Consider the following 12,427-nt stretch of genomic DNA (forward strand, 5'->3'; position numbering starts at 1 on the left):
GATATGATTGTTAGGCAAGCTTTGTTTATTAGTGATTCTGCAATTACATTTATAGCTGGCTTTATTAGCTAATCATAGTTGTCCTTAGTTGATTGGATAATTCTTAAAAGTTACATTTTCTTAGCTCTGCCCAGCTGTGGTTAGGGCTGTAACTCACATCCTTGTCTAGCTTGACCACAAGATCCTATCTCTGTCTAGCAGGCAGGCTCACGGTCATGCTGACCTTGCTCATTCTTGTGGTTAGCTGCTGAGCTTGCAGCAACTCTTAAGTTTCATGTCCTCTTTCTTGCAGCCATCCTTCCACAAAATCCATTGGCTATTTTCATATGTATTTCAAGTCTTTCCCCCAGAGATTCATAAGTCACTGACTAAAACACATACTTATGTTTTTCAGTTTCCACCAGCCTGCATTTTGCAATAACAGAACCGGAGCAGAAGGGAAGCTCTTGTTCACGAAGGATTTCAGATTTGAGCTTGTGTCTCCTGTAAGTGTTCTGAACATGACTCAGTAAGTTAAGAAATATTCAGCATTCTTTTCTTGGTGTATTCTACATAAGTCACACAAGTACCTTATGGAAACTAATCCATAAGCTCTTTCAAGAATTATGTGTTTCAGATAGGTAAATATATGAAGAATTATGGGTGCTTGTCAAGTAATTAGGGATCAATTTTGTGATGATGCTGATATGATATTTTTTATCTCTTTCTAGTCAAGGGTAAATGTTGCTGACAATGGACTAAGGATTATTTTTAAATGTAGGCATTTTGCTTCCATTCTCATCAGGACTTAAACTAGAAATTTTTTTATTGACTTGAGCTACTTTTACAATGAAAATGTCATGAAAAATAATGCACTTTTGCAAAAAATTAGTTGTCTGTACAGGAAAGAAGTTACATCCTAGATACCTTTGCCTGTTATATCATAACTAATGTGGCGAGGATAGTAAGTGATTTCTAGATTTCTAACATTTTATAACTTTTTTTTAAATTTAAGTTTTTCTCTTAATGATAAATGTCTCAGCTCATGTGAATTCCCAGAATGCTAATAAATTAAATTCAGACACCTCTGAAAATATCTTGGTGTATTTCCAAAGATGGCAATAAATGTGACACGTAAAAATCAGATTTCTGTTGCATTCCTATGAAGTAAATTACTAGAAAACAATGTTACCCAAACCTGTATCTATCCTGTGCCACTGGCAGAACACATTGTTTGTCCTAATCATGGTTTTCATAAATTTACTGAAACTCAAAGGTCCTATAACACATACTGTGTTTTATGAACACAGTAATATTTCACATCTTGGCTATCATAATTTCATCTCCTATAAAATCAACAACTTATGCTTGTAGAATCTTTTATTCAGGCCACAGCAGTCTTGCTCATGTCTCTTAATTTGTCTTTTCCCTTGTAATTGCATTTTTGTTGAATAAATGGACATACCAAAGCTTCTGAATTTCCTAGTTTTCTCCAGACTCTCCACTTTCAGAAGAGCTTTTGTCTAAAGTTCAGTATCAGTTTCAGTAAATTTTGCTAATCTTTCAAGTTTTGTTTTGATGTCAGCCAGTCATCAGAGGTTTACTCAGATTTACTAGCTAATCTGAGGCCAGCCCTGTTCGTGGTAGAATCTTAAAAGCAGGGTATTCTCACATCCTCACTGTAAATGTGTTTCTGTTATAAACATATCCATAACAAACATAACAAGCTACATCATGCTACATTTCCTGGTTTTATACATTAAAATGTCCAATACAAAATGACAAAGGGAATCCGGAGTAGAAATTTAGTTTGAAAAACATTTACCACAGATTTATGCACCTTTGGTAACAGGAGACTTATGCACATAACACTATTAGGTAACTGAGGTTTTAGAAAATTACCACAGAGCAATACCCACTATGAAAAGCTATTAGTATTGATAGGTCTTCATACAGCTGTATTGCTATTGATGTCTATGGGAATGAACCACAGTCCCAGAGCTCCTTGTGCTGGAAGGTTTCACCAGCTGAGATTAAGTGATTGACTTTCTGTTCTTCAACATTACAACGCTATAAGGACAAAACTGCTGCTTTTCTTTTTTGTCAAACAAAAACAAGGACAGTATCATGAGGTCTTCTGATCACTCCTCTGATTCTTACATTTCTTACACAAGGACCCTTTAAAATTAGTGGGGTTTTTTTAAGTCAGCAATGCAGAACCCAGGTCTAAATGCTAAACACACCTTGAGGAACAGTCTGTTATGATGTTGAATTTAAGGAAGATAAGACATAGTAGATTAGATATTTTGCTTTTGTTCTCTTCATCTGTTTTGTCCTTCCACTTCTTCAGGTATCTGTCTGAATTTACACTTCCTTACGGTGAAGAGAACTCATTTTCAACTGTGTGAAGATCCCCTTTTCAAACTTTAGTGCAAATAGAATTGAGTTCATATGAATGATTTGCTGTATTCATGGCAAAGCTGTGCTCTTACTCTGTTTTGCCTCAAATGTCTCTCATCTGGAAGAATCAGCTTAAACCATCAATGTGTGCAGGCCTTGAAGAACCATTAAGTTCATCCTTCAGATATGCAGCTGTAAAAATTTGTGGATTATTTTCTAGCTGCACATATGTGACTGCACTGTTTGTGACAGAGAAATAAAGTGCACAGGCTAACAATTTACATCCTTTTAAAATTACCTAATGAGGGACCGTCTGATTTATAAACGGTTCTTCTTTAAGTCAGTTGTTTATAGAGGTGCTGTGGCTATGAGTAGCATTCAAAGTACATGTGCACAGGCTATGACTTTTGCTGCCTCCTACAAATTTTTCCTTTCTGGAACCTGTTCTTTTTCTACTATGTCGTCTGCACTTAAGTGTCATTGCTTTTATCAGTCTGCAATATCCTTGTGTGACGGCTAATTAGACATCTGTATCAGAGGTCAAAACTGTGATAAATTCTTTGTACCTTGAAGATAAGTTGATAAGCTTGATAGGAAAGAGGTAAAGAGCAAGATCAGTGTATCTTGCCTCTTTGGCTGCCACTACATCTTTTCAGGCCTGGGCCTGTGGGTTCCACGGGAGTGCTCTAGACATACTACCTGCAGATCATGTCTGGAAGGCTACACCAACTTGTACAGTTCTACTTAGTGCAAGTGGCCTTTACTTACTAATCACAGCAAACACCTGTAAATCAAAGCAGAGAGTGGCCACTCTCAGTAAATTAGATGAGCTGTCACCAAAGGTTATGGAGGAAGACAGCAAAATGTTTGTTCCCATCCATGGGACATGCTGAAGTGAGGGTTGAGTTGCATCCCACCAGAGTAAAGTTTTCATAGCATGAAGTGAACATATGTATGACATATCCTGGGGTATGACATGAGTGCGTATGGCATGTTTTGGGGCATGAAGGGCCTGCTAGGGCAGTGCTGGAGGAGGGGATAGGGTGAAGGAAGCCAGACATGGTGCAGTCTTTCTATGCTGCCTGTTAGAAATAGCACATGCTGTCCTTCAGAGTGTGCCTTGGCATTGGCTTAGGAAGTGTTAGTTAGAATGGGCCAAAATGATGCCAAGGAACATGCTTAGTCTTGGCTAGTGTGAGCAGGGATATAGTGCTGACACACATTCTTTGGCCTTTATCACTTACCAATGTAAAGGAACATGAGTCTCATGTGACTTGTTGGCCCTAGCAACAGTGCTCACTGGCCAGCCTTCTGAGGGCCTCCTGGAAAACCTTCAGCACAGGAAGCAGACTGCTTGTGTTGCTTCTGGGAACTGAGGGGCATGAACTCAAAGTAGCACTTTCAAAGGTTCAAAACAAGAAGACTGTGGTTCTTCACACAGAAGTCCTTTACACAGGATACTGGGGAGGCTAAAAGTTTACAGAAGTTTAGGGCCTCATAAACTCAACAGAGGAAAAAGCCGCAATGTTTACTGGCTTTGTGGAAGTTACATCTGGTACAGAGAGCCCCTAAAACAGCTTTGTTGGAGTTTGGGAGAATGTCCAGGGAAATTACCACTCTATATTTGCCCCAGTTTTATACTCTGTGGCTGCGGTGAGAGCCAGGATTCTGAGCTGGAGTTGTCAGGTCCAGCTGCAGTGCTCTCCCATATTTATCTTCAGTCTCATCTCTGTCACTATGCATGCATCCAGTGAACTCAAGACATACAGAGTCTGCTCCTCGGACTGTTCATTATTTTTCCATTACTTTCTGTGGGGATTTAGACCAGACAGGATCAAGTCATGTATTTTTTCACCATCTACAGACCTAGGGCCTTTTGTCACCGTAAGCTTCCTGCTTAGCTTAGTAGGCTCTTCTTTAACTTTTTTGTCATTCTTCCACTCAGCCAGAGCAGACTATTTCTTCTAGGAAGCAGAAATTTGGCTTTTTAGGCCATTAGTGCTTCTGCTTGTAAATTATCTTGCCCCCAGAAAAAGCCGCTGTAATTCTTTAACACTGCTGGGAAAAAAAACCTTCCTTTCTCTTATAACTTTTCCTGTCAGCACTTTGTTTATCTATTCCAGAAAGTCTGCCTTTCTAAAGCTTTGTTCGTACCCGGTGGAAGAAGTCTTGCGCCTATTTGCATTCTGCATCAGTGTGCAGTGTCTGAGCAGCAGCATGAAGTGTCTGCACTTAGCGTGTCAGATATGTCACGGCTTTTCAATTTCAGCTCTGCTACCACTTTTTACCTGCAAATCCTTCAATAGGCCCATATTCTAGAAAATAGAGCTGTAATTTACTATGACATGACTTCCCCTATTAAAAATGAGTACATCTGTTCACTCAGCTATGGGTTCCTCAGCACCCTCCAGTAGCAGCATAATTAGAGTTCTGATTGCAACCTGCTAATGATTCCTCCCCCAAATATCTCCCAATCTAATTTTAAATGCGACATAACAAATGGTGCTAATAAACAACAAGGAGAGAACATGATAAGGGTAAATGAGTTATAGCAGTATCACAGAGGAAAATTTATTTAAGCATAGATACAAGTGTGAACTCACAAGCTTATTTAGGCACTAGATGTTTAAGACTGTGTAAAAAGACAAAGACATAGATGTGAAATACATTCAGGACCATATCACTGGGTTTATCTTGCATGCTGTACCTTATCTAAATCTTGTTAATGCTAAACATATAAACAGAAAATTTGCTTCTCTTTCTAATAGATATTTTCATTTATTTTTAATAGACATCTGAAGTCTCCACCTTGTTCTAGGAGGTATACTATAATTTCAGGATACTTGTTTTTATTAAATTGGTGATTGTCAAAACAATTCTGAGACCTTCCACTGACTTCAGAAGGCAGCAGATCAGCTGTACTGGTCATCCTGTATCTGTAGTCAAAGAACCCCCGAGAAAAGTCAGATATGTAAACTTAAAAGATGATACCATTAAAGTTTCTGGTAGTATCAAAAGCTTTAATTATTAAATCAATATAGAAATGGGAGGGATTTTTATCACAGTGAAGGAAATAGTTCTTTTGCTGTTGATTTCCATAGGTTCAGAATTTTATCTATAATGTACAAAGGAACTTTGATTTACTAGATTTAAAATCTTACTAACTTCGCAATCTGTTTAGTAATATAATGAAATATCCAGTCTTGGGCAATCCAGCTGTTCTGTTAAATGTTACAGAAGCACCCTCAGGTAAAGTGTCAGTGTTCTCACTGCTCTCCTCTCCCTTTTGTTTTTGCAACTTGTGTTTATCATTGAACGCCATATGGTGCCGGTTCTTGACATCATTCATCATAATAGCACCATGCATTCTGTTCCCCTGTTGTACATGCTGGTGTCAGTCATCCTGACTTCAGAATAAAGGGATTGTCCAAAGGTTTTTTGTTTTCAACAATCAAACACTGTTGATTAATTATTTATGTAAACTTAATTATTGCCCATTAAATTTATTAAAAAGGTAAAAATAAAGTTATTAATGTCTTATACATCAAAGAGTAAGCAGATTGTCCAAAAAGATCAGAAAGAATCATTCTTCCCATGCAGTAACTGATAAATAGGTGGGTGGTTAAAAACAGGACTTTTTCTTCATCTTTCAGTATCAGATATTGAACAGAGATTGAAACAAGATTTTATCTGTTGATCTACTGTCTTTCTAATTTAGAATCTTATGTTTTTTAATTCTTTGAATTATTTTGTAGGTAACTAAGAAACACACAGGCATGCTAGAATAAGTTATTCTGCAATTCAGTCATCTTTATTAGGATTGCCAAGGAGGAGGTCAGGTGTAATTAGCAAAATTTACACTTTGTCAGCATTGTAAAAGTTACAAGTTTCTTTAGAAATATTTTCAAGGTATTGAGCAGAAGATAAGAGTTAAGGAAGTAATAACACTTTTTTTAAATTTGCATTTGCATTTGCATTTGCAATTAATGTAGAGCTGCTCTTAGGACTGATTATTTGTTCTGTTCCAAAGTGTGTTCCAATTAAATGTTGCTTTATTCTTCATCTGGCTGAATGTCACCTTTGTTTTCTATATGTCATATGAGGAAATCCTGAATTTTAAAATCACTCCATTAACAACATATAGCCTAAGAATTCTTGTTGTTGTAGTCAAATAGTCAGCATCGGAAGTTTTTCATATCACTTCTCCATGAACTATTAACCCATGGAACCTTTCAAGACAACATGACTCAGAAAATTCCTTGAAGGAAATGAACAATGTAGCTCTTTTTCCAGTTTTTATGATTGTACTGTGTTATGTGGCTGTCTTCAGATCCTGCTCAGAATCACTATGATTTACTTCTATTACACAGTGTTTCTTTTGGACAGTTTCATTTGGAGCAGGAGTTTCTGTAGTGTCATTGTTATCACATTTGCCTATCGTGAAAGGTGATTTGAAACTGGGTGGAAACACCGTGTTTTGGGGGAGCAAAGTGCTTCTGACTGTAAGAGAAGATCACGTTCATGACCACTTGAGGATTGTTCATAAGTCTATAGGACCTGATGAGTTGCATCCCAGAGTCCTGAGGGAATTGGCTGGTGTAGTTGCCAAGCCACTCTCGTATTTGAGAAATCATGTCAGTCAGATGAAATTCCTGGTGACTGGAAAACGGGAAGCATCCTACCTGTCTTTAAAAAGGTTAGAAAGGAGTACCCTGTGAACCAGCAACCTGTCAGGCTCACCTCTGTGCTTGGGAAGGCCATGGAACAGATCCTCCTGCAAGTTGTGCTAAGGCACACGGAGGACAGGGACATGATTTGAGACACCCAGCACGGTTTCACCAAGGGCAAGTTCTGCTTAAACAACCTATTGGCCTTCTCCGATGGAGTGACTACATCAGTGGACAAGGGAAGGACTATGGATATCACCTATCAGAACTTCTGTTAAGCTTTTGACACGGTCCCACACAACATCCTTCTCTCTAAATTGGAGAGAGATGGATTTGGTAGGTGGACTGTGGAGTGGATAAGGAATTGGTTGAAAGGTTGCATCCAGAGGGTAGTGGTCAACGGCTCAGAATCCTGATGGATGTCAGTGTTGTCCCTCAGGGTTCTGTACTAGGACCAGTGTTATTTGATATCTTCATTAATGACATACAATTATAGAATCATAGACTCATCAAGAGACCTACAAGATCATCTACCCAGCTCTATCACTGTAACCCCTAGGCCACTAAACCAGATCACCTAGTGCCAGATCCAAATGCCTCCCTAACACATCCAGGGATGGTGGATCCACCACATACTTGGGCAAACTATTCCTATGCCTGACCTCCATAACAGTAAAAATTTTTTCTGTTATCTAATCTGAATCTCCCCCATCTCAGTTTGAGGCCGTTTCCTCTGGTTCTCTCACTGCAGTCATGGTACAAGAGACTGGCCCCCACCTCACTACAGCCTCCTTTCAGGAAGTGTAGAGAGCAGTGAGGTCCCTCCTGAGCCTGCTCTTCTCAAGACTAAACAAACCCAGCTCCCTCAGCTAGGAATTCTTTATTATATTAAAAGCAAATGCAAAGGTGCAATTGAATTCAAATCTATGTAAATTCAAGGGTTCCCACTGATTTGAATGGAGGATGTTTCGAGCAGTCTTCATGTCACTGCAAGTAGAGTAAAATCTCCACAGATTTTGCAGAGAACAGGAGATGGCTTTGAAAAATTTGGCTTAGACAAGATAGCAAAGGCAAGGAACAGAAATATAGGTGGGAGATTTTTCTTCAACTGGTTTCCATCCCTGTTCTCTTCCCCTCTATGCCAAGATATAATATTGTCTTGTGTCTAACTCTAATGCTTTCTGCTGGTGGTGGTAGTGTGATGTGCAGAGCAGGTTTTTTAGCCCCTTGCTGCTTCCCCAGTCTAGCAAGACTCCATAATTACTCCTGAATTCCAAATCCCAAGTTCCTTTGCCTGTGAGCTTGGGAATCACACTGATTTTGGTATCTGGGAAACCTTGGTGTGACGAGAAACTAAGCTGAATTTTAGGCCAAATGAAATATCAGTTTATAATGTAATTTTGAAAATCTGCTGATATATGCAGTGTCTGGGCAAATTAAAACCTCGGCAGGAGTAATACCATGCTGTGCAAAAAGATTGCAATTGATGCTTCTATTTTTTACTGTAATTGTCTGAGACTCTCAGGAGAATACATACCAAAGGAAAATGCATTTGTAAGCTCTATAAACTGGTGTTTGGAACAGCACAGGGATGTGAAAAAGAAAAATTACACTTCATGAGGTTTTGGATGAGAAAAACAAATTAGATCCTTCTGCTATAGCTGCTGCTACTCATATACTCACAGGTTTGTTTTTGTTTAAAAATAATCTAAAGTGCTTTTTTATTGTAAAAATAAATTATTGCTCATAAAAAAATTCAGGAGGTGGATGTTTTATTATCATGGCTGACATAAGAATAATGTGCAGCACGAGGAGCTTCCTACTTTGGCAGAATTCAAATGTTAACAAAAATTTAAGTACTCATCTATAGTACAGAACAGATTTTATTGCACTGCCCTGAATGATCAGGTCATTTCCCCATAGGAAATCACTATCATAAAGTGATACAAATCTGGCTGCAGCTGTGTGTGTTTCTCTGGTCCTGACTTTACCTCTTGCAGGCATTGCCTCACTTCCTCAAGCCAAACAGAATCGAGCCTCTCTGCAGTCAGACAAGGCAGTGTGTTGTGGGCCCTTTGAGACCCTTTTCTGTATTTCTCTGCTGTTCTCTCTCTGGACTAAGGTATCAGACTCGTATGATTCAGGGACGGTTCTATGATGTGGATTCTTGTCAACAACCAAAGGAAGCAGTCCATCAAATTCCTTTTGAAACCACCACAGAGATGTTGAATTTCAGTAATTTTAATCTAGGTTGCTCCTGGTCCTAACCACCTTGAAAAGATGCAAATAATCTGCCTTGCTGTGCCTCTGCTTCCAAGATTAAAATAATCCCATTACATATGAATGTTATGGTGGTGAATACTGGCCATGTTTTAAAGGGTCCAGTGACACATCGTATTTCCTAGAGCAGCCAGTCCTTCTGAGGGGAGAAAGGTAGGAGTCACACAACTGCTGACAGAATGCAGAGGGAGAACTAGACCATTGCTTGCTGTTTCCACGTATCTGGGGAGCCAGCAGGTCCCTTTGTTTAAATCTCAGTGACTACAAATACAATGTATACTGATTATTAAAAATATAACTGTCCTGTATGTAATAATGCTCTGCTAGTGGTGCTAGGAAAGAAAAAGGCTCTCTTTGGGATTTTTTTTCTTCACTTGAAATCAAATTATAAGTTTTTGTCAGGTCATACAGGAGATCTTTAACTTTCTGCTCCACTGCTTGGAGACTTGTTCTTGCTGCCACAGGTTAATGGTAAACAAATATCTGTATTCCTTATCCAAGCTACTTACATGACTTTTTCACCCTCAAAACCATCTCATCAGTCATACCATTAAATGAACCTTATAAAAATAAATGCAAGAAATGGTCATGTAAACCCTCGACGGTTAACAGTAAAATCTGGATGACCTCAGGAATTCGTATGACTATTTTATTAAAAAAAGCACTGCTTATTGAAAAGTATTTAGTAGAAAGATAGAGTTTCCTATTTTTGTATCATCATAGAAGCGTGGTTAGTTTCTGGCCCCCATCAAGGAAGTATGATTCATCAATAAATGAAGCAGAATCACATCTTCCCTATGTATTGCTACTCTAACTATTCTATGTGCCTTCAACACTAAAGCAGCTGTAATAGCAAAGTCACCTGGAATCTCTGATGCTTCAGTATCTTTAATTTATCATGTAAAATATACAATAGATAAATGTTATTCCAAGTATATTGTTTAACATCTGTTGAAATGCACATTTTTTCCCCTTATTTTTTAGCTCTATCACAGTGACATCCTGTAATTCAGGCAAAATTGTCTATGTGCTTGGTCACTCGAGAAAAAAAATTGAGCCATATATTTTGTACACATCACCGTTAGCTTCTTATTTTCATTAGCCATTTGTCAAGTGCTCGAAATTCAGAGATTTGTCTTATAACAAGTTGTTACAATTCCCAAAAGCACCTGATGTTTGAAGTTCTCAACATACTTTGGAAATGACCCCTAAGTGATCAAAGCATTGTGGATATAGCTGAGAATTTTCTTCAAGCTCATTCTTTTTTTAGTTTTGTCACAGAGAAATGACAAAGGAACCACTTCCTTTGAGAGCTGAGCATGTTTGTTTAGGCAATAATAGTCAAACTCTGCAATAAAAAGATTAGTCCCTGTAAATGTGGCATTTTCATGGACATTTTCCTCTTCCTTATTTCTCATGGCTTTTCAGTTTAAATGGTTAAACTAAATATTAAAAATCTATTTGTTCTTCTAGTGATAGGTTACCTGCAAACTGTTGGTGGGTTGACATGGCTAAAATAGCATATATGTGAGTGTGACAGCTGTATTTATGTCACCAGACGACATCGTTGTTTGAGGTAACACTGGAACCACCGTACAACAAGGGGTCTCCCCACACTTCTCCAGCAGTCCTTTTCATTTGATGCTGCCAGCCAAGAAGGTCACAATTAGGATCTCGAGTCACAGACCAAAACTGTCTGTGCACCTTCAAGTAGAGCTGTTGGATAAGGAACATGCTAAAACTGGGGGCCACTGAGAGTATGTGCTGATTTTGCCTTGATTTGGTAATGGTTTTTTTCCTCCCTGAACATGCAAGTCAGAGTAGCACAACATTTCTGAAAAGGAACATCCACTAAATAATGATCTCAGATGGAAATCACCAAGCTTGTATTTTCAACTGCTTAGTGATTACTCTTGTCAGTCAATGAAGTTTTGTGGGTTGATCCAAACTATTTTTCCAGCTCATCATTTCGCAAGAGAGAATGGACTTTCATTGTTTGTTTGTAACTTGATTCAGGTTTCTATTTAGGTCAGCAAACTGAAAAAACCAGCAATTTGCATAGCTCTGTGACCTTCTGTTAGAAAAAAATAACAAACATCTACAAAAGAAGCATATCTGGGTCACAAAGCTGGACTAGGACTGCCCCTACCTCTGCCTGCCAGGGTGCAACCCGTGATGCTTTGTGGTCCGTACAGGTTCGTGTACCTGTGGGTCAGGGCGCCAGGCCCTGTGCCTGGGGCACAGCAGCTGCTGTTCCTGCAGGGAGCTGGGACTTGCATGGACCCAGTAATACAGACACTGAGTATCTGCACTATATCTAGTGCTGCTTTAAAAGCTACAGTCTGGGAATACTGGTTGGAAAAGTCAGCTAGAACAATACACCTTGCTACCCTGTTGACATAATTTCCTTTACAACGAGAGATTGATTTTAATAATTATGATTCAAACCTCTTATGTTACTGAAATTCCTTCTACAATTTATTTTAAATACTGGGCTGTTTGGGTTTTTTCACAGACCCACGGCTCCCTATACTAACTACTTCCTGCTCTCCTGCCCCCAACCCTGGTCGCTGCCCTGTAAAAGGGCTGCAGCCCACGAGGTGGCAGAGCTCGCCTTGGTGAGCAGCCTTTGGCGAAGAAAATTTTTTTTTTTTTTTTTTGCTAGCAAAGCTCCCTGCCCCGCTTTCTTCCGTTTGCTCATTAATTGCAAATGTAACTTCCTTTTTGCACATAAATCATAATTTCCTTAGACAAATAAAGGAAAATAATCTGCCAAATGTAGACATGGAGATCAGTTTTTTATATTGCTTTTGATTCGAAGGTTCTTTTGTCAACAAATATAGGAATTTTTGTCTAACTTCATTTACATTAGGAGTTTCAAACTAGTCGAACAAGTAGTAATTTGTTTAACCTCATTAGAATTTAACTCAGTTTCAATGTTTGTCTCAAAACTTGGAAATGGCAAAACCAGATGAAAAATGTTCAACCCTTCAGCTTTTAGAATAACAAATAAAATTTAAAAAACAAGAGCTTTGAAAATCATTCCCCAATAAGAAATGTCTGTTACTGTTTAGAAATTATTAAATTTTCATTTGATTATC

The 12,427-nt window shown here is 38.5% G+C and overlaps 1 protein-coding gene across 2 annotated transcripts in view; it reads left to right on the forward strand.

Moving 5' to 3' along the window:
• Window positions 1-394: 394 nt before the first annotated feature.
• Window positions 395-12,427, forward strand: part of STARD13 (StAR related lipid transfer domain containing 13) — a 324,425-nt gene continuing 312,392 nt past the window's right edge. The window contains exon 1 of one of the 2 annotated variants that reach the window (XM_042014115.1): window positions 395-485. The gene's annotated coding sequence lies outside the window, so the exon portion shown is untranslated. The remainder of the gene's footprint in view (window positions 486-12,427) is intronic. The other variant, XM_042014111.1, reaches the window with a different exon arrangement.

Source organism: Corvus kubaryi, unplaced genomic scaffold, assembly GCF_017639235.1.
Source record: "Corvus kubaryi isolate FWS band 111438036 unplaced genomic scaffold, C.kubaryi_AGA036_p1.0 split1-65, whole genome shotgun sequence".
Lineage (NCBI taxonomy): Eukaryota > Metazoa > Chordata > Aves > Passeriformes > Corvidae > Corvus > Corvus kubaryi.